Source organism: Suricata suricatta, chromosome 15, assembly GCF_006229205.1.
Source record: "Suricata suricatta isolate VVHF042 chromosome 15, meerkat_22Aug2017_6uvM2_HiC, whole genome shotgun sequence".
Classification (NCBI taxonomy): domain Eukaryota; kingdom Metazoa; phylum Chordata; class Mammalia; order Carnivora; family Herpestidae; genus Suricata; species Suricata suricatta.
In genome coordinates, this window is record NC_043714.1 from 2188059 (window position 1) to 2208474 (window position 20416).

Consider the following 20416-nt stretch of genomic DNA (forward strand, 5'->3'; position numbering starts at 1 on the left):
TTTTTTTTAAAAGATTTATTCTCATAAAATATATCAAATACACACTATATTATTATTAATACCGTGCTTACATCACATACCCATGACTCATTGATTTTACAACTAGAAGTTTATAGCTGTTGTCTCCTTCACCTATTTTGTCCACCCCCAACTCCCAGGCCTTGGGCTACCAGGAATCTGTTTTATGTATTTATCAGCTTGTTTTATTTTATTGAGATGCCACCTATAAATGAGATCATACAATATGTGTCTTTCTTTTTCTTGTTTCACTTAGCACAATGTCTTCAAGGGTACATAATATCATAAATGACAAACTTTCATGGGGGTTTTTGTGACTGAATAATATTCCACTGTAGATATATATCACATGTGCTTTATCCATTCATCCATCAATGGACATTTAGGTGTTTTCATGTTTTCTTATTGTGAATAATGCTTCACGTTAGTGTTTTCATCTTCTTCAGATAAATACCCAGAAGTGGAATTGCTGGGTCCTATGGTAGTTGTATTTTTAACTTTTGGAAGAGGCCCCATCGTGTTGTGCATCGTGGCTGCACCGGTTTACATTCCCATCCACAGCGCACTGTGTTCCCTTTTCTTCACGTCCTGGTCAACACTATCTCCTGTGTTTTCTATAATAGCCATTCTACCAGGTTGAGGTAGCATTTCATGATGGTTTTGGTTTGCATTTTCCTGATAATTAATGATGTTGACACCTGTCCATATACCTACAGTCCATCTGTGTGCATCCCTGGGGAAGTGTCGATTCAGGCCCTCTGCTCATTTTTAAACATATTTGTTGTTGTTGCTGTTGTTAATTGAGTTTTATGAGTCCTCTGTATATTTTAGATATTAACCCCTTATCTGATACAAAACTTGCCAATATTTCCTCCTGTTTAGTAAGCTGTCTTTTCATTTTGTTGATGGTTTCCTTTGCTTTATAGTATGATGTAGTTATACGTACTTATTTTTGCTTTTGTTGCTTTTGCTTTTGGTATTGGAAGAAAAATATCAACAAGACCTATGTCAAGGGTCTCAACACCTATGCTGTCTCCTAAGAGTTTCATGGTCTCAGATCTTATATTCAAGTCTTTCATCTGTTTGGGGGTTAATTTTTGTGTATGGTGTGAAATAGTGGTCCAGTTTAATTCTTTTCCATGTGGCTGTCTAGTTTTCCCAATTATTTAAAAAAATTTAATGTTTATTTATTTTTGAAAGAAGAGAGAGAGAGAGAGTGAGAGAAATCAGGAGGAAGACAGAGAGAGAGAGAGGGAGACACGGAATACAAAGCGGGCTCCAGGCTCTGAGCTGTCAGCACAGAGCCCAATGCAGGATTCAAACCCACAAACTGCGAGATCATGACCTGAGCTGAAGTTGGCCACTTAACACTGAGCCACCGAGGCGCCCCCCAACGTTATTTATTGTAGAGACTGTCCTTTCCCCATTGTATATTCTTGGCTCTTCTGTTGTAAATTAAATGACTTATATGTATATATGGATTTATTTTTAGACCCTCCATTCTGTTTCTTTGGTGTGCGTGTGTTTTATGTCAGTACCTTACTGTTTTAACTACTATAGCTTTGTAATACAATTTGAAATCAGAGAGCACGATGCCTCCAACTGTGTTCTTTCTCAAGATTACTTTGGAATTTGAGATGTTTCATGCTTCCATAAACGTTTTAAGATAGAGTTTTCTATTTCTGGTGAAAATGCCATTGGAATTTTGTAGGCATTGGACTGAATCTCTGAACTGATTTGGGCAGCATGGACATTTTAACAATATTAATTCTTTAAATAAATGAGCACAAAATAACTTTCCACTTATTTGTGTCTTCAATTTCCTTCATCAACATCTTACAGTTTTCAGCATATATGGTTTTCACCTCCTTGGTTAAATTGATTCCCAGCTATTTTATTCTTTTTGATGCCAATGTAAATGCAATTGTTTTCTTAGTTTTTCTTCCTGGTAGTTTGTTATTCTGTTTCTTTCTCACTTTTAATGACTGTATTTTAGAGCAGCTTAGGTTCAAAAGGTACCATATGCCTTTTGCCCCCGCATGCGTATTGTATCCCATTAGCAACATCCCTTACCAGATGGTACATTTGTTATTATTAATGAACCTCTATTGGCACATCATAATCACCTATGGTACAGCTTATTGTTTACACTTGGAGTTGTGCATCTATGGGCTTATACAATTGAATGATGAATGTATGCATCATCACAATATCGTACAGAATTTTTACTGTCCTGAGAGTCCTCTGTGCTCCACCCGCCCATCCTTCCTTCCCAGGGCCTCTGGCCACCACTGAACGTGTATCATCTCCCATTGTTTTGCTTTTTTTTTTTTTTTTAGAACATCCCATAGTTGGGCTCATACAGTTCAACCTTTTCAGACTGACTTCTTTCACGTAGTGATATACATTTAAGATTTCACCATGTCATATGATGGGTTGGTAGCTCATTTGTTTCCAGTGCTGAATAATATCCCACTGTCTAGGTGTAACATAGATCATTTAACCCATCACCTTATAAAGGGCATTTTGGTCACTACTTGTTTGTGCACGTGTTTTATTCTAATTACACTGATCCACATCCACACCACGAGGAGTGCCCCAGCCGGGATTTTAGTGCAAGGAACTGCATTCTCTTAACCACACAACATGCTGCCTCATGCAAGGATGCATGAATTCAGAGGTTTGGCAGTGATTTCTTACCTTTTTTCCCCTCTTCTTTCTCTTCTTTCAAGTATTTATTACAGTTAACTCTACTTTTTTATCTTCTTTATCTTTTATAGTTTAGTGAAATGAGATATTCTATTGAATTGAACATAAGTATAATAAGATGATGTTTGGATTTGGGAGGTCTAATTAGTAGATAAAAGTCCTCATGATACTTATTACACATGTTAAGTCAGGTTGCTAAAACGATCTTAAAAAGAGGAATTTGACATCTTTTTGTATCAACTGAGAAATTTCACTATTTTAAAATTAATCTACAATGATCATTTTTTCCCTCTTTTACTTCCCATTCCCTTTTTTCTGGTACTAATTTATCTTTTTTCCCCCTTAAAGCAAGTATTTATTTAGCTGATATCATGTTCTGAATGTTTGTGTGGGAAGTAAATACTATTTGTTTTCCTCTGACCAACTTATTTTGCTTAGCATAGTATTCTCTAGCTCCATCCACATTGCTGCAAATAACAAGATTTCATTCTTTTTATGGCTGAGTATTATTTCATTATATTTATATTACAAAACAAAGAACATAGGGTTAAAAAAGGGAGGACAAAAACAACAAACAGACTCTTAACTATAGAGAAAAACCGATGGTTATCAAAGAAGAGGTGGGGATGGGTTCAGCAGGTGATGGAGATTAAGGAGGGCATTTGCTGTGATGAACATTGAGTGTTGTATGTAAGTTACAATTCACTAAATTCTATACGTGAACTAATATTAACTGTTAACTAACTGGAATTTAATAAAAATTTTAAAAAAGAAAGAAAAATCCTAGTTTCCCAAAACTTTACATGTTCATGTAGACAAATATAATACTCAAGTACTTTTTAGAAAACAATTTTTGTTTTATTTTTATAAAAAGTACATTAAGAAAATGGAAGCAGGAAGATGAGTTTGAGTACTCTAAAAAGTATTTTAGAACATGGCAAAGTGAACAGATCCTAGAAGAATACATAAAATTTAATTTACACATTAATTCCTCACATTTGTTTTAAGTACCAATTACTGAACTACTTAGCAGACTCTAACTGCTAAAGACTAGACACACAATCATGAAAAACATAGTCAGGTCACAGTTTAATGATAAAAGCAATCCTCTCAAAGCATAAGTGAAATAGAGTAGTAACAGTATTATTTGGCTAAGATGTATTGTCTGAATATGGGCAGAGGGCGTGCAGAGCTGGCCCACAGGTTAATTAGCAAATGTTAAACATTTTTCCATAAAATTATGATCCTTGCCAGCTCTGGAGCATCCAGGTTATGGATATTGACTTTGGCTAAGAAGGAAAAGCCATCTACACACCTGGACTAGAAGAAGGTAGATATGAAAGTGTGCTGCCCAGATCCTGTCTGATGGTGCACTTTTTCCTGCTGTCTGTGGATGGTCTTCAGTGTCAGCCTTTCTGAGGCCGTCTGAGGTGCCCGCAGCTGCATGCTCAGGGAGAGGCATGTTCCTTCTTGCTGCAGCCCATCACTGAGGAAGGAACTTGAAAGGCCTGGTCTTCTAGCTCAGCCAAGAGCCACCCCTACCTCCATGGCAACTCATCGGGACACACTGCAGTTTACCTTCGCTTCTGCCCAGTCTGGTTTCTTCCTTCCCTTTTACAGGTTCCGATCCAAGGAAACACTTCAATAAATGCCTTTCCTGCTAAACCCCAAATCAGAGTATCTCCCTACGGATTTTGGAATTAGGAAGAGGAACAAAAAATACCGTCAAGCGGTGGCCATAATATAGTCTCATGCAGAATGAGAGTTTTGTTTTGTTTTGTTTTGTTTAGTTTTGTTTTGCTTTGCTATTAAAAAAATTAACTGGAATCTTTTTGCAAGATGGATTAACTTCAGGAATAATCAGTGGCAAGCAATGCAAATTATGGAAGCTTGAGGTGATGAAACTTGGAAAAGTCACAGCAAAAGTCATTATCAAAAGAGGTCATGAATAAGAAAGATGACTACACTTTATTTCTGCATTTATTTACTTACTTATTTTGAGCAGGGGAGGGGCAGTAGACAGGAAGAGACTCCCAAGCTGATAGCACAGGGCCTGTCATGGAGCTCAGTCCCACCAACTGTGAGAACATGACTTGAACCAAGATCAAGAGTTGATCATTTAACTGCCTGAGCCCAAGCACCTGAGACTTTATTTTAAATGAAGGGAAAGGGAAGCTTTTAACATTTCCTCCAAATTCCTATGCTGAGGAAAAAGGAGAGAGTATTGTTTCTCTGACAGAAAAATATAATAAAAGAAGTAAAAACTTTGTATCTAATGAATTATTTAAATAAATATATTTAGTTTTCTATGCTCAAAAGTATTTTTAGGCATATATAATGAAAAGGTTTGGAGATGGAGAGTGTAAGGGAGTTTAAGGATCATAGATTAATGTTTCTCTATTGCATCAGACTCCTCTAAGTTGTTCAGGGGGAAAATGTAGACTATTGATTCCATCTTGAAATCTACTTCAAAACAAAAACAAAACACATTACCCCAGAATCCTTATGTTAAACAAAGTTTGAGAATCACTGCTGAAGAGAAGGGAGAAACACATGTTTACCTGTCCTCGACACTTTCTAGTATCCTTATTCTGAGCTGCTCATAAAGTACACAAATTAAGTTTGCAGGTAAAGCCTACTATATTTAAATCATTCTTTATAAAATCAGTTAACTAGATCGCAAGGAAAACTCGAGCTTTTGTAATGAGACCATTAGAATCAGCTGGCCACCTTGGTGGGCAGTGACTCGGTCATTAACTTGAAAAATAAGGAAATATATAAAATACGGAGGGTGGCCATTTTGAGCTTAAAAAATAAGTTATTGAAAAACCTCTTTAAGTCTAGACTAAGGACACTGTTTATTCTGTTAAGGGAAACATGCATGTTGTAAATTAAGAGGTCCCCCCCTCTTTTCCAGGAGACTAACATGAAAATGAGGAAATATGTATGAATTTTAGAAGAGTTTTATAGTAGTTTGGTTTAAAAAAACAAAGGGGTGCCTGGGTGGCTCAGTCGGTTAAGCATCCGTCTTTGGCTCAGGTCAGATCTCACGTTCGTGGGTTCGAGCCCCGCGTCGGGCTCTGTGCTGACAGCTAGCTCAGAGCCTGAAGCCTGCTTCAGATTCTGTATCTCCCTCTCTCTCTGACCCTCCCCTGCTTGCACTATGTCTCTCTGTCTCTCAAAAATAAATTAAAAGCATTAACAATTTTTTTTAAAAAAGCAAATATAACTATAGAAGTAATGGCTGTCAGAAACACTAAAAACTAAAAGAGTAAATAAAATGGAAATAAATGAAACTAACAATTCTTAATTATTTTATAATTCTAGCTCCCCAAAATATCACTAAAGTAACATTGGAAAGACAGTACTGAGGGTAATTTCCCAGTAGTGCGTCAGAAAGGGAAGGACAAAGTTGAAATACTAATTGATATTAGTGTGGATTAAAGTGAGTCTTAAAATGTGGGGGTATTATTAGGATTGATGGACACACAGTGAAGACTCAATGGGTCCTTTAAAAAGTTCCTAGAATGAACTGCAACGCATTGTCTGAATGTTTATCTTCCCAGCCAGGTATTTCCTAGAACACTCAGGTTATATTGGTGATGGCAGTGGGATAGAAAAGTCATATTAATTTAGAGTAGACAATAAACAGAGTGACTTACATTCAGTTTCCACAATGTGTACAATTTTTTAAACTCTGGGATTCTTTCTGTTGATAGGGAATGATATGTGAATAAAATAGCATTACAAATTTGCTAGGAAAGAGACAATGATCAGATTAAGAATATATGATCCAGTAGGACTTATTGCCAATTTAGAACTATATCCAAGGCTATATTGAAGTAGAACTGATAGTTCAGAAAGATAAAACACATTGGACAATTAGGGAGATGACAACCAAGGCTACATATTTTGTAATGAGTAATGTCTCAAAGAGACAGAAGGGTCCTTGATTTGACAGAAGCAAGGGGACAAGGGAGTCATCTAGATGGGAGCTGTGGGAAAAGATGAAGATTGGATTTATTTTGGAATATATGGGGGCACGAGTGTCTTTTGTACTGAGACATTTCCTGGAATATAAAAGAGTAAGGGAATTTACCAATTTCTGTTTTCTGAAAACTCAGGGATCAGGTAAAGTTTAAGATCTTTAGTACACAGTATGTTTGAAGGGGGGGAAATAAAGTATCTCTACTTTGCAATCACTATTTTGAAAGCCAAGTAATTTAATGAATAGTGAACTGTGTTAATACATCAGAAGGCTGAATTCTTGTGATGACCGCAATGTATAATCATTCTCAAATCAGAAGCAGAGATGATAGTTCTAACAAAACTTTAGTTTGCTAAATGGTAATGTTTCATAGCTTGACACAGAATGGCCACAAAACAAACTAATATTAGCACCTTCATAGCAACCAAATCAATGTAAAATAGATTTTTTTTTAAAGTCAAAGAGATAGAAACAATGAATAAAGAAGAAATTAAGAGAAAAAGAAGTGTGTATGCTAGGAAACTAAAGAGCATCATTAGCATTGATTGATATGGATTAGAATAGCAGGTCTCCTAGTCATTTTTAAGTGGGTTTATGAACATTTATTAGGATGGAAAATATATCACACAAATTCATGAGATGCCATGCTGTCTGGCAATTGCATAAATGACCTCCCTGACTTTGTACATTTAATTCCTAGATATTAAGTAGCTAAATGTTGCAAAATAAATCCTTAATCTCACCTCCTTCGACTTCCAGTTATTTTTCCATTTACTGCTAGACTATGTACAAAAATAAGTGCTGAGGAAGATTAAAATTGTCTGCACTTAAAATCGAAACAGAGAAATGAGATTTCCTTAGCAAAAGTAGAAGAACGTTTTAATGAGAAGCAGAAAGAATCCTCTAGGACAGCTCTCTCCTCTAACTGAAGTGCCTCCTTATTAGACAGGTTGGTATTAACAGTGGCTGGTTCTGTGGAAGTAAACAAAGACTACTGAAATAAGAACAACAGTAATTAAAAAAAAAAAACACCTGTTTTAGTCAGAGCTTGCTATAGCAAGGGAGTCAGCCAGAGTCACTTGTGTTTTAACAGACTCCAAGGCAGACAGAGGAGTGGGTGAGCTTTAAAAAGAAAACAGAAACACTACAGTCTTGGTGGTTCTAATTGTTGGAGTGGGGAACTGAGGGCAGGTTAACTAGAAGTGGCCCCTGTGTGGTTAGATCAGGGAGTGGTTTTGGTTTTCTCTGTCTAGTCCTGAGTTGAAAGAGGAAGTAAACATTAAATAAATAAAATAAATATGGGAGATTCAGTTATCGACTTTGCCTCAGAGGTTGTGGGTCAGAGCTCCATTGGCATATATGGTTTGTTCATTGACCCATTTATATATTCAGCCTCTCACTATATTAGAGGGAAAATCAACCGTCTGTTTAATCAGAAACCTAATTAACTTTCTGTCCAGGTGTCCTTGTACTAATTACTTAACTTTTCAAATACACACTATCTTTTTTCCTCTAGTAGTAATAGAAGCAGTATTTTACTAAGCTCTGGTGGTCTGCTATTGAAAAGTCTATCATATCCCTATCTTTGCTTGTTTTTATTTGCTTTTTGTCTGTTTGTTTCCTTTGAGTATGGTTGACACAATTTTACATTAGTTTCAGGTGTACAACATAGTGATTAGACAATTTTGTAAATTATGCTAAATCCACTATGACTGTAACTACCACCTGTACCGAAACATTGCAATCACATCATCATTAACTGTATTCCTTGTGTTATGCCTTTTATTCCCATGACTCATTTATTCCATAACTGGAAGCCTGTATCGCCTACTCCTCTTCACCTGTTTTGCTCAACCCCACTAAAATTGGTATGGAACCACAAAAGACCCTGAATAGCCAAAAAGATCTGGAGAAAGAACAAAGCTGGAAGCATCACAATTCCAGATGTCAAGATATCCTACAAAGGCCTAGTAAGCAGAACAATATGGTACTTACACAAAAATAGACACCATAGATCAGTGGAACAGAATAGGGAACCCAGAAGTAAACCCACAGTTATATGGTTAATTCATTTATGATAAAGTAGGCAAGTATATACAAGGGATGAAGACAGTGTCTTCATTAAATGTTGCTGGTAAAACTGGGCCATCATTTGTAAAAACATGAAACTGGACCACCTTTTAGCACCATACACAAAAGTAAACTCACAATGAATTAAAGACTTAATTATGAGGCCTGATACCTATCTTTTTATAACCAAATTTAACCTGATTCATATGCACATACAGAATAATTTTTTGCTGTTATAACATCGATATTATAAAAATAATTATAATTTAAAATTAATATATGAACAAGCTGTATTTAAAAAAATACAACATGACATCTAATGCCCTTTTGACCACTAACTCCTGCTTTAGAAAGTATAACTTTCTAAAAGAAAGTATAACTGACACGTAGAATTTATTGTGTACTAACTATATAGAGCGAACCGTATTTGACAGAATTCATGATATGTTGAATATTCCTCTAACAGCCTTTTGAGATTGGTGCTATCATGATCCCAATCTTACAGATTAATTTATAGTCAATAGCTAGTAAAAATGCTGGGATTTTAACTGAAGGAGAAAAAGATAAATTAGAAGTTTCACACTGCCTGTGTTTTATAGTATCACTCCCTGTTTTTCAGGAGTATAGATCCATTTTGCCTGTTTCTGTATTTTATTAATTCCATAGTAAAAACCTGTTTACACTTGGCATACGTTGCTCAGTCTCACACTTTGGAATTCATCTGTGTGTGTTGCCTGTAGTTGCAGATCATGCATCATTTCAGTGTGTGCTGTTGTGTGAATACACCTCACTCTATTCATCATTCAACTGCTTTTGGGCATTTGGATTCTCTTACGTTTGGGACAATTATGAGCAGCACCACTATGAGTCTTCTCAGATATATTTTGGTAAATGTGTGTGTCTGTGTCTTTTGGATGGAGTTCCTGGATTAGATTATAGAGCATATTCAGCATGTTGCCAACCAGCCTTCGAATGCATATTACCAATTTACACTCCAACCAACAGTAAATGAGAGTTCAATCCAGTCTACCTGTTGCAGGACTGGGAGAGTATATAGTATACAGACTTAAGAGAAAGAAATGAACATTTCCCAGAGAATTTAATTTTTAGTCTTATGCATTATCTGACCATGACTTTATATTAACTTCTGAGAAGGAAGGGTGTGCCTGTGATTTTGGAAAGAAACAGACCCTCTTTAATACCCCTTCAATATATTTTCCCAGGATTGTGTTCTCTGAAATAGCCCTTACACACACACACACACACACACACACACACACACACACACACACACACACAGAGTATTTTTTTACACTTCTGAGAACACATTGACATGCATTGTATCAGGTGATTTTCAAAACAGGTGTTCATGTGCTCAAGGCTACCAAATAAATCATGTGAAGGATTACCAAAATAGAGATCACAGCAGTCAGTATTGAGTACAAGTTCAATAGATAGACACAGTTCCATAGCAATCCTTTAATAATCTGATATACTACATGAATTTCTTACAATAATAAGGGCAGGCAATAAATTCCAATAATTGAGAAGTAGTTAACACGTTGGGGAAGAAAAGGCGGTGACTTACAAGATTAACTAAACAGGTCCATAAAAAATAAAAAAGCACAAGTAACAATGGCATGCACTATCCTGACCAATTTAATATGATACATAATAAACAATAAAATATTTTAAATGATTTATTTAGATTTCTGAAAAAATATTTTTTTACCTGGCTAGAAAAAAAAAGTATAGGTGGTGATATATTTTCAGTTGTGAGGCTTTTGTAACGTAAGATCAATGTACATTTTTCTAATTAAAACCTAGCTCCACAAGGAAGTGTGAATTATTTAATCAATTAACAATCCATAACTGTTGGAGAACCCTAAGAACTGTTTCTCAAAGACTAAATTACCTTCGATATAGACATTTCTCTACTCATCATTTATCTTTTTTTAAATTTTTTTAATGTTTATTCTTTTTTAATTTTTAATGTTTTTTTAAATTTATTTTTGAGAGACAGAGAGAGACAGCGTGAGCAGGGAGGGTCAGAGAGAGAGAAGGAGACACAGAATCTGAAGCAGGCTCCAGGCTCTGAGCCGTCAGCACAGAGCCCGACATGGGGCTCGAACCCGTGGACCGCCAGATCATGACCTGAGCTGAAGCCGGCCGCCTAACCGACTGAGCCACCCAGGCGCGCCTCATCATTTATCTTAAAAGGAAAACTTCATTTCTTTTATTTCTTTTCCTTGAGAGGCCATAAGAATCCCAAGTATGATATGCAAATCAAACAGTAGCTGGATTATACTGCCTGATCCTTGGGTGACTTGGAATATCCATATCAAGATCTATGGTTTTAAAATTTTTAAATAAGTTGGAACCAAATGGCTTATGATTTTTAGAAGCCACAAAGGCACTGTGACTGACAAGGCAGTGACAGTGAATTTAATGACAATTTAAAGACTGACAATTCAGTAACAGAATTTGTAGAGAGAAAAGTCTTAAAAAATATACATTTTTTTTTATCATTCATTAATAAAGAAATCAACTGAAAAGCAGTGTGCTGGTTCTTTCTTTAACTTGCTTTTCAATACGTCCCTGAACATCTGTGTAAATGCCAGAGCCGATGAGAGGACCTTTCAGCACAGATGCTCTGAGGAGATGGTTCTCTCCAGGCACCAGATGTTTCTGGTGAGGGCAGTGTCCTGGGACTTTCAGTAATCATGAGCGCCTGGTCCAGCCTGGGAGACTGGAATGGTCCCCAGTGAGAACCTAAATCACCAGATGATGCTAGAAATAGCTCAGGACCAGCAATCTTGTCTGAAACAAGATTATGAAATCTCCACATCCAACCTCACAGCCTTCACCTGCAGATCTGCATCAGACAGTTAACGTTGTTAGGTGTCTGAGATGTTTTCTAAGGAAGTTGGTTTCACAATATTCAATGGTTTTCCTGACCTAAAAATTAGGCATTAATTTTTTTTACCTAGCTAGAACACATATATTGATGGATGAACTTATAAACACTTAGCAGAAATCCACATGAAAGATAATTGTAAAAAGACATCTTGCTCCCCCCCATGAAGATGCAAACAGTGACATTCTAAATGCTACTATGAAGTTGGGAAGCATGTGTCTTCAGAGTCCTCTCTTTGCACTGTTTCTTCCCCTTTAAGGTAACACTTTGCATTTGCATTTGTTAGCATGTCTTTAATACATGATGGTGTTGGGCCACTGATCAGGACCACCAGCTCTGAATCATGCTGAGCGTAGAATACACTGGGAACTATTTGGACAGAAGGGTGTGTGATGGCGCTCAATTAGTGAGATAGAGCTTTTGAAAGGAAATCTGTAGAAGTGACAACAGATTCCCAAGAACTCAGGTTTTATTTGTTTTATTAGCAGTTGATTATCTAATACAGTTCTGAACATTTAGTTTTGGCAAGGACCTTCATGATTACTTAGCCTTGTCTATACGTAGGAATGCAATGTCCTGGACATTCAAGGCCTTGTCCAAAGTCATGAGTGGTTAGGAGCCAGCAGAGCTGCGGTCTTGACGGTGGCTCAGGGTCTGGTAAGACCCGACTTCTTAACCATGTGCTTATTCAACTGAACAGGAAACGACTTATTACATCCAAACTTGTATTGTCGGCATCCTACTGTAAGAAATGAAAGCGGAAACCACACTGGTCATAATACTGATAAAAAATGCTCATGTCAGGAGCATGTTCAATACTCTAATTATGAACTTACTTGACCCCTATGCCCACTATTAGAAAAGTCTATTTTTATTACAGTCTACAAACAAGGACTTGAGGGACAAAGGTGTGAAGCATGGCTTCACTGCCGAGCTCTGAAGAGGCGGAACTGGGGACCGAGCTGGCACAGCGAGTCCAGTTCCTCTGTTCCAACTCACTGCTCTACACAAATCACTGTCTGTTGGTTTGATCTGTTAAAAATAAATAAAACATTCCAAGGGCATGAAGTGGGAATGGCTATGTCAGGATTAGAGAAGCATTGGAAATGTAATGATATATTTTTGGCATTATATGCAAAATTACTATTTTATGGTCTGACCATTTAAGGCAGTCCTTTGTATTAAACATATGCTACGGAAATATGATTCCATTGAATTGCTGTCACAAATCCCTGTAGATTTTCACTACAAAAAGAAGTTAGAAACTATATTTCTTGTATAGCATACTTTTAAAAATTAGCTATACTGAGATATACTTGAAATGTCATATCATATAAATTTAAAGTGTACAATGTGATCATCAGCTGTATATGTATTTTACAAGAAATTATGACAATAAGGCTAGGTAACATATTCCTCCCCACATATGATTAAGAGTGTGTGTGTGTGTGTTTGTGAACATTTAAGATCTACTCTCTTTGTAACTTTCTTTTTTTTATTTTTTTTATGTTCTTTATTTATTTTTGAGAGACAGAGAGGGAGAGACAGTGGGAATAGGGGAGGGTCAGAGAGAGAGGGAGACACAGAAGGTGAAGCAGCTCCAGGCTCTGAGCTGTCAGCACAGAGCCCGACGTGGAGCTCAAACCCACGAACCGTGAGATCATGACCCGAGCCGAAGCCGGATGCTTAACTGACTGAGACCCCCAGGCGCCCCTCTTTGTAACTTTCAAGTGTATAACACAATATTGTTAACTGTAGTAACCATGCTGTGCATTATCCCCAGAACTTATCCATCTAATTGGAAGTTCATATCCTTTGACCAACATCTCCCCATTTGCCCAGCTCTGGCTCCTGGAAATCATCTTTTAACACTCTGATTCTCTGAGTCTGGTTGATTTTTGATTCCACATAATAAGTGAGATCATACAGTATTTGTCATTCTCTGCCTAGCTTATTTCACTATTATAATGCCCTCAAGGTACATCCTTGTTTTCAAAAAATGGCAATATTTCCATGTTTAAAAATATTTTTATTGTTTATTTATTTTTGAGAGAGAGGGGAGGGTAAAGAGAGAGGGAGACACAGAATCTGAAGCAGGATCCAGGTTCTGAGCTATCCACGCAGAGCCTGAGGCGAGGCTCAAACTCACAAACCATGAGATCATGAGCCAAAACCAGACAACTGACTGAGCCACTCAGGTGCCCCAATATTTCTTTTTTTAATGACTGAATAATATTCCAGTGTATATATACTTCTTTATCCATTCATCTGTCAATGGATACTTATGTTGTTTCCATATCTTGGCTATCATGATTAATACTGGAATGCACATGGGATTATAGATATTTTTTCAATATTGTGACTTCATTTCCTTCAGATATATACCTAGAAATGGGAATGCTAGATCATATAGTATTCCTAATGTTAATTTTTTAAGGAAATTTCACCCTTTTTTTCTAGGGAGACTGCACCAATTTAAATTCCCATCAACAGTGTAGAGGGGTTCCCTTTTCTGCACATCCTCACCATTTTATCTCGTCTTTTTAAAAATATATTTATTTTAAAAGAGAGAGAGAGAGAGAGAGAGAGAGAGAGAGAGAGAGAGAGAGAGAGAGAGAGAAGGGGCTGTGCAGAGGGAGCAGGAGAGAGAGAATCCCAAGTAAGCTCTGTTCTGTCAGCACAGAGCCCCATGTGGAGCTCAAATTCACAAACTGTGAGAACATGACCTGAGCCGAAACCAAGAGTGGGTCACTTTTCTTCCTGAGCCACCCAGGCGCCCTTCTTGTCTCTAAATGATTGCCATTCTAATAGTGTGCGGTGATATTTCATTGTGATTGTTCCTTGTATTCTCCTGATCATTAGTGATGTTGAGAATCCTTTAGTTCATTTGTACCTATAGTTCACTTGTATATTTTCTTTGGGGAAACGTCTATCCAGGTACGCTCTCTGTTTTTAAATCACATTATTTGATTTTATGCTATTGAGTTATAAGAGTTCCTGTACTTTGAATATTAACTCCTGATTTCACACATGATTTGCAAATATTTTCCCCACCTTGTATGTCACTTCATTTTTCCCTTGGCCATGCAGAAGCATTTTACTTTGATATAGTACCACCTGTTTATTTTTACTTTGGCTGCTTTTACTTTTGGTGTCACATGCAAAAAATTATAACCAAGACCACTGTCAAGGAATGTTTTCCCTGTTCTCTTCCAGGAGTTTTGCAGTTGTAGATCTTATGTTTAAGTCTTTTATCCATTTCAAGTTAAATTTTGTAAGTGGTGTGTGAGGGGGTCCAATTTCATTCTTTTCCATGTGGTTATCCAGTTTTCCCAACACTGTTTATTGAATATCTTCTCCCCATTGGGTGTTCTTGACTCCCACATCAAATACTTGAGTATATATAACTATATATAACTATATATTTCAAGACAACAATTATGTAGCATTAGTTTATATGTCATTTTTTATGCTAGAACTATGTCATTCTGATTATGATAGCTTTGTAATATAGTTTGAATAGGAAATGTGATGACTCTAGCTTTGCTCTTTTTCTCAAGTTTGCTTTTGCTATTTGGGGTCTTTCATGTTCCCATACAAATTTTAGGATCATTTTTTTCTATTTTTATGAGAAATACCATTGCAATGTTGATAGATATTTCATTGACTCTGTAAACTTATTTGGGTAGTGAGGCATTTTAGTAACATTAGTTCTTCCCTTCTATGAATATAGATATTTTTACATCTGTTTGCACTTTTTTCAATTTCTTTCATTGATATCTTTTTAGAAATTTCTTTTACATTTACTTATTTTTGAGAGACAGAGTGAGACAGAGCACAAATGGGGGAGAGACAGAGAGAGAAGGAGACACAGAATCTGAAGGAGGCTCCAGGCTCCGAGCAAGCATTCAGCACAGAACCTGATAGGGGGCTCAAACCCACCAACCACGAGATCATGATCTGAGCCAAAGTCGGTTACTTAACCGACTGAGCCACCCAGACACCCCTCAATTTCTTTCATTGATGTCTTGTAGCTCCCCAGTATACATATCTTTCCCCCTCTTGTTTAAATTTATTCCTAGGTACTTTATTCTTTTTGATACTGTTGTCTCAAAAAGACACAATCATAAATTAATTGTTTCCTTTATTTTTTTCATATATTTCATTGTCAATGTTTAGAAATGCAACTGAATTTGTATGTTTATTTTGTATCCTGCACCATTGCTGAATTCACTTAGTATTTCTAACAATTATGGTATATTCTTTATGATTTTCTTTTTATAAGATCATGTTATCTGAAAACGGACAGTTTTATCTTTTCCTTTCTGACTTGTATTCTTTTTATTTCTTTATCTTACCTACATGCTCTGGGTAGGACTTCTAGTACAATGTTAAATAGGAATAAAAAGAATAAGCACTCTTGTCTTCTTCCTGATTTTAGAAGAAAAGCTTTCAAACTTTCACTGAATATGAAGTCAGCTTTGGATTTGTCATACATGGCATTCATTATGTTGAGGTATGTTCCTACTATACTCAATATGTTGAGAGCTAAATTTGACAAAAACTCTTTCTACGTCTCTTGAAAGGATTATGTGACTTTTTATCATTTATTCTATTAATGTGATGTATCACATACGTGGATTTGCATATTTGAGCCATCTTGCTCCCTGGCAGAAGTAAATCCCATTGACCATAGTGTATGATCCTTTTAATGTGCTGTTGAATTTAGTTCGCCGACAGTTTATTGAGATTTTGTATCTATATTAATCAGGAATATTGGCCTGTAGTTTTCTTTTCTTGTAGTGTCCTGTCTGGCTTTGATACCAAATGATACCAAAATGATTCTGAGGCTGTTCCCTTCTCTTCTATTTTTAGAAGAGTTTGAGAAAGATTAATATTAATTCTTCTTTAAACACTTGCAGATTTCAGTAGTGAAACCATTTAGTTCTGGGCTTTTTCTGTTTGTTTGCCCAGATTTCTGTAGGGAAGGTTCTGCTTACTCATTCTATCTTCATAGTCATTATTAGTTTGTCCGGATTTTCTATTTCTTCATGATTCAGTCTTCTTAGATTGTACTAGTAGTAATGTATCCATTTCATCTGCACTGTCCAATTTGTTGGCATATAATAGTTCATAAGAATAATAAACTCTTATAACAGCCCTTTGTATTTCTGTGGTGTCCTTTAATTTTTAAAATCTGTTTGAGTCCTCTCTGATTTTTCCCTGGTTAGTTTCTCCAAAGCCTTGTCAATTTTGTACATCTTTTAAAAAAACTAATTCTTGCTTTCATTTTTTTTCCTATTGTCGTTCTAGATTCTGTTTCATTTATTTGTGCTCCAATCTTTACTCTTTTCTTCCTTCTACTAACTTAGGACTTAGTTTGTTCTTCTTTTTCTACTTCCCTAAGAATTAAAGTTGGACTGTTTATATGAGATTTTTCTTTTCTCTTATTTTCATCTATTTCTATAAACTTCCTTCTTAGAACTGCTGTTATGGTAGCCCATACATTTTAGTATGTTGTGTCCTCGATTTTATGTGCCTCAAAACACTTTGTTGTTTTGTTTTGTTTTTTAGATTTCTTCTGTGGCCCATTAGCTATATGTGAATTTTTTTTTCTCAGTTTTCTTCCTGTTGTTGATTTTTAGTTTCCTACTATTGTGATCTGAAAATTTAGACCCAGTTTGCACTCACACCAGCAGTGTGAGACTGTTCCCCTTTCTCCACATCCCCACCAACACTGCTGTTGCCTGAGATGTTAAGGTTAGCCATTCTGACACGTGTGAGGGAGCATCTCACTGTGTTTTTTATTTATATTTCCTGGATGATGAGTGATATGGAGCATTTCTTCACCTGTCTGTTAGCCATGTGGTTGTCTTCTTGGCAAAAGTGTCTATTCATGTCTTTTGCCCATTTCTTCATTGAATAGATTTTTGGGTATTGAGTTTGATAAGTTCCGTATAGGTTTTGGATAACCCTTTATCTGATATTTCATTTGCAGATATCCTCTCCCATTCCTTTGGTTGCCTTTAGTTTCTCTGATTATTTCCCTCACCATGCAGAAACTTTTTATTTTGATGAGGTCTCGGTAGTTCATTTTTGTTTTTGTTTTCCTTGCCTCTGGGCACATGTCAAGTAACAAGTTGCTCTTGCCAAGTCCAAAGAGGTCATTGCCAGTTTTCTCTTCTAGGACTTTAATGTCTTACGTTTAGGTCTTTCAACCATTTTGAGTTTATTCTGTGTGTGGTGTGAGAAAGTGGTCCAGCGGTCATTCTTCTGCACGTCACTGTCCAGTTCGCCCAGCACCATTTGCTGAAGAGATTCTCCTTTTTCCATGGGCTATTGTTTCCAGCTTTGGCCATACAGTTGTGGGTCTATTTCTGCACTCTCTAATCTGCTCCATTGATCTGAGTGACTCTTTTTTGTGCCAGTAATACTGTCTTTATGATTACAGCTTTCTAATACAGACTGAAGTCAGAAATTGTGATGCTTCAGGTTTGGTCTCCTTTTTCAGGATTGCTTTGGCTATTCAGAGTATTTTCTGGTTCTATACAAGTTTTAGGATTCTTTGTTCTAACTCCTTGAAGAATGCTAATGTTAGTTTGATAAGAATTGCATTGAACATGTAAATTGCTTTGGGTAGTATTGACATTTTAACAATATTTGTTCTTTCAATCCACGACCATGGAATGTTTTTCCATTGTATGTGTTTGTGTGTGTGTGTGTGTGTGTGTGTGACTGTGTGCGTGTCATCTTCAATTTCTATCATAAGCTTTCTATAGCCTTAAGTGTATAGATTTTTCACCTCTCTGGTAAGGTTTATTCCTAGGTATTTATGGTTTTTGGTGCAATTGTAAATAGAATCCATTCTTTGCTATGTCTTTATGCTGCTTCATTATTGGTGTATAGAAATGCAACTGATTTTTGTAGATTGATTTTTATATCCTATGACTTTGCTGAATTCATAGATCATTTCTAGGAGTGTTTTGTGAAGTCTTTCATTTGTGTTTTCCACCTAGAGTATCATGTCATCTTCAGAGAGTGAAAGTTTGACTTCCTCTTTGCCAATTTCGATGCATTTTATTTCTTTATGTTTTCTGACTCCTGAGGCTAAGACTTCCAACACTATGTTGAATAACAGTGGTGAGAGTGGACATCCTGTCATGCTCTTGATCTTAGGGGGAAGTTCTCATTTTTTCCCCCTGGAGGATGATATTAGCAGTGGGTCTTTCATGTATAGCTGTCATGATCTTGAGGTATGATCCTTCTATCCCTACTTTCTTGAGGTTTTTTTTTTTTTTAATCAAAAAGGATGCTGTATTTTGTCAAATGGTTTCTCTGCATCTATTGAGAGGATCATGTGGCTCTTATCTTTTCTTTTAGTAATGTGATATAACACATTGATTAATTGTGGATATTGAACCAATCCTGCAATCCAGGAATGAATCCCACTTGATGACGGTGAATAATTTCTTTTACTGTCTTGTTGGATCTGGTTGGCTGGTATTCTGCTGAGAAACTTTGTACAAATTTTAATCAGGGAAATTGGTCTCTAGTTCTCCTTTATAGTGGAATCTTTGTCTGGTTTTGGAATCAAAATAATGCTGGCCTCATAGAATGAGTTTTGAAGTTTTCTTTCCATTTCTGTTTTTTTGGACCAGCTTCAAAAGAATGGGAATTAAATTTTCTTTACATGTTTGGTAGAATTCCCCTGGAAAGCCAGCCAGCCTTGGACTCTTGTCTTATGGGAGATCTTTTATGACAAATTTGATTTCCTTAATGTTTATAGGTCTGTTCAAATTTTCTATTTTTCCCTCATTTTTGGTAGATTATATGTTTCTAGGAATTTTTCCATTTCTTCCAGATTTCCCAATTTATTGGCATATAGTTGCTCATAATATTCTCTTATTATTGTTATGCTTCTGCACAGTTGGCTGTGCTCTCTTCTTTCATTTGTGATTTTATTTATTTGGGTCCTTTTTCTTTTGATCAATATGGCTGGGGTCTATCAATTGTGTTAATTCTTTCCAAGAAGCAGCTCCTGGATTCATTGATCTGTTCTAATGTGTTTTTATTTGTGTGTTTGTTTGTTTGTTTGTTGTTCTTCTTTGAAATGATCATTGATTTCTGCTCTCATCTTTATTATTTCCCTTTTCTGCTGGTGTAGGGCTTTTTTGCTGTTCTTTTTCCAGCTCTTTTGGGTGTGAGTTAGGTTGTGTATTTGAGACTTTTCTTCCTTCTTCAGGAAGGCCTGGATTGTTTTATGTTTCCCTCTTATGTCTGCCTTTGTTGCATCCCAGAGGTTTTGGGTTGTCATGTTTTCATTTTCATTGGCTTCCATGTGATTTTTAATTTTTTCTTAGACTTCTTGGTTTACTGATTCATTCTTTAGTAGGATGTCCTTTAATCTCCAAGTATTTGTGGTTTTTCCAAGTTTTTTCTTGGGGTGATTTCGAATTTCATAGCTTGTGTTCTCATAATATGCAAGGTATGATCTCTATCTTTTTGTTCTTGTTGAGGGCAGAGTTGTACCTGAGTATGTGATCTATGCTGGAAAATATTCCTTGTGCATGCAAGAAGAATGTGTATTCTGCTGCTTTAGGATGAAATGTTCTGAACATATCTGTCAAATCCATCTGGTCCAGTGATCGTTCGACGCCATTGTTTCCTTGTTGATTTTCTGTTCAGAGTATCTGTCCATCACTGTAAGTGGAGTG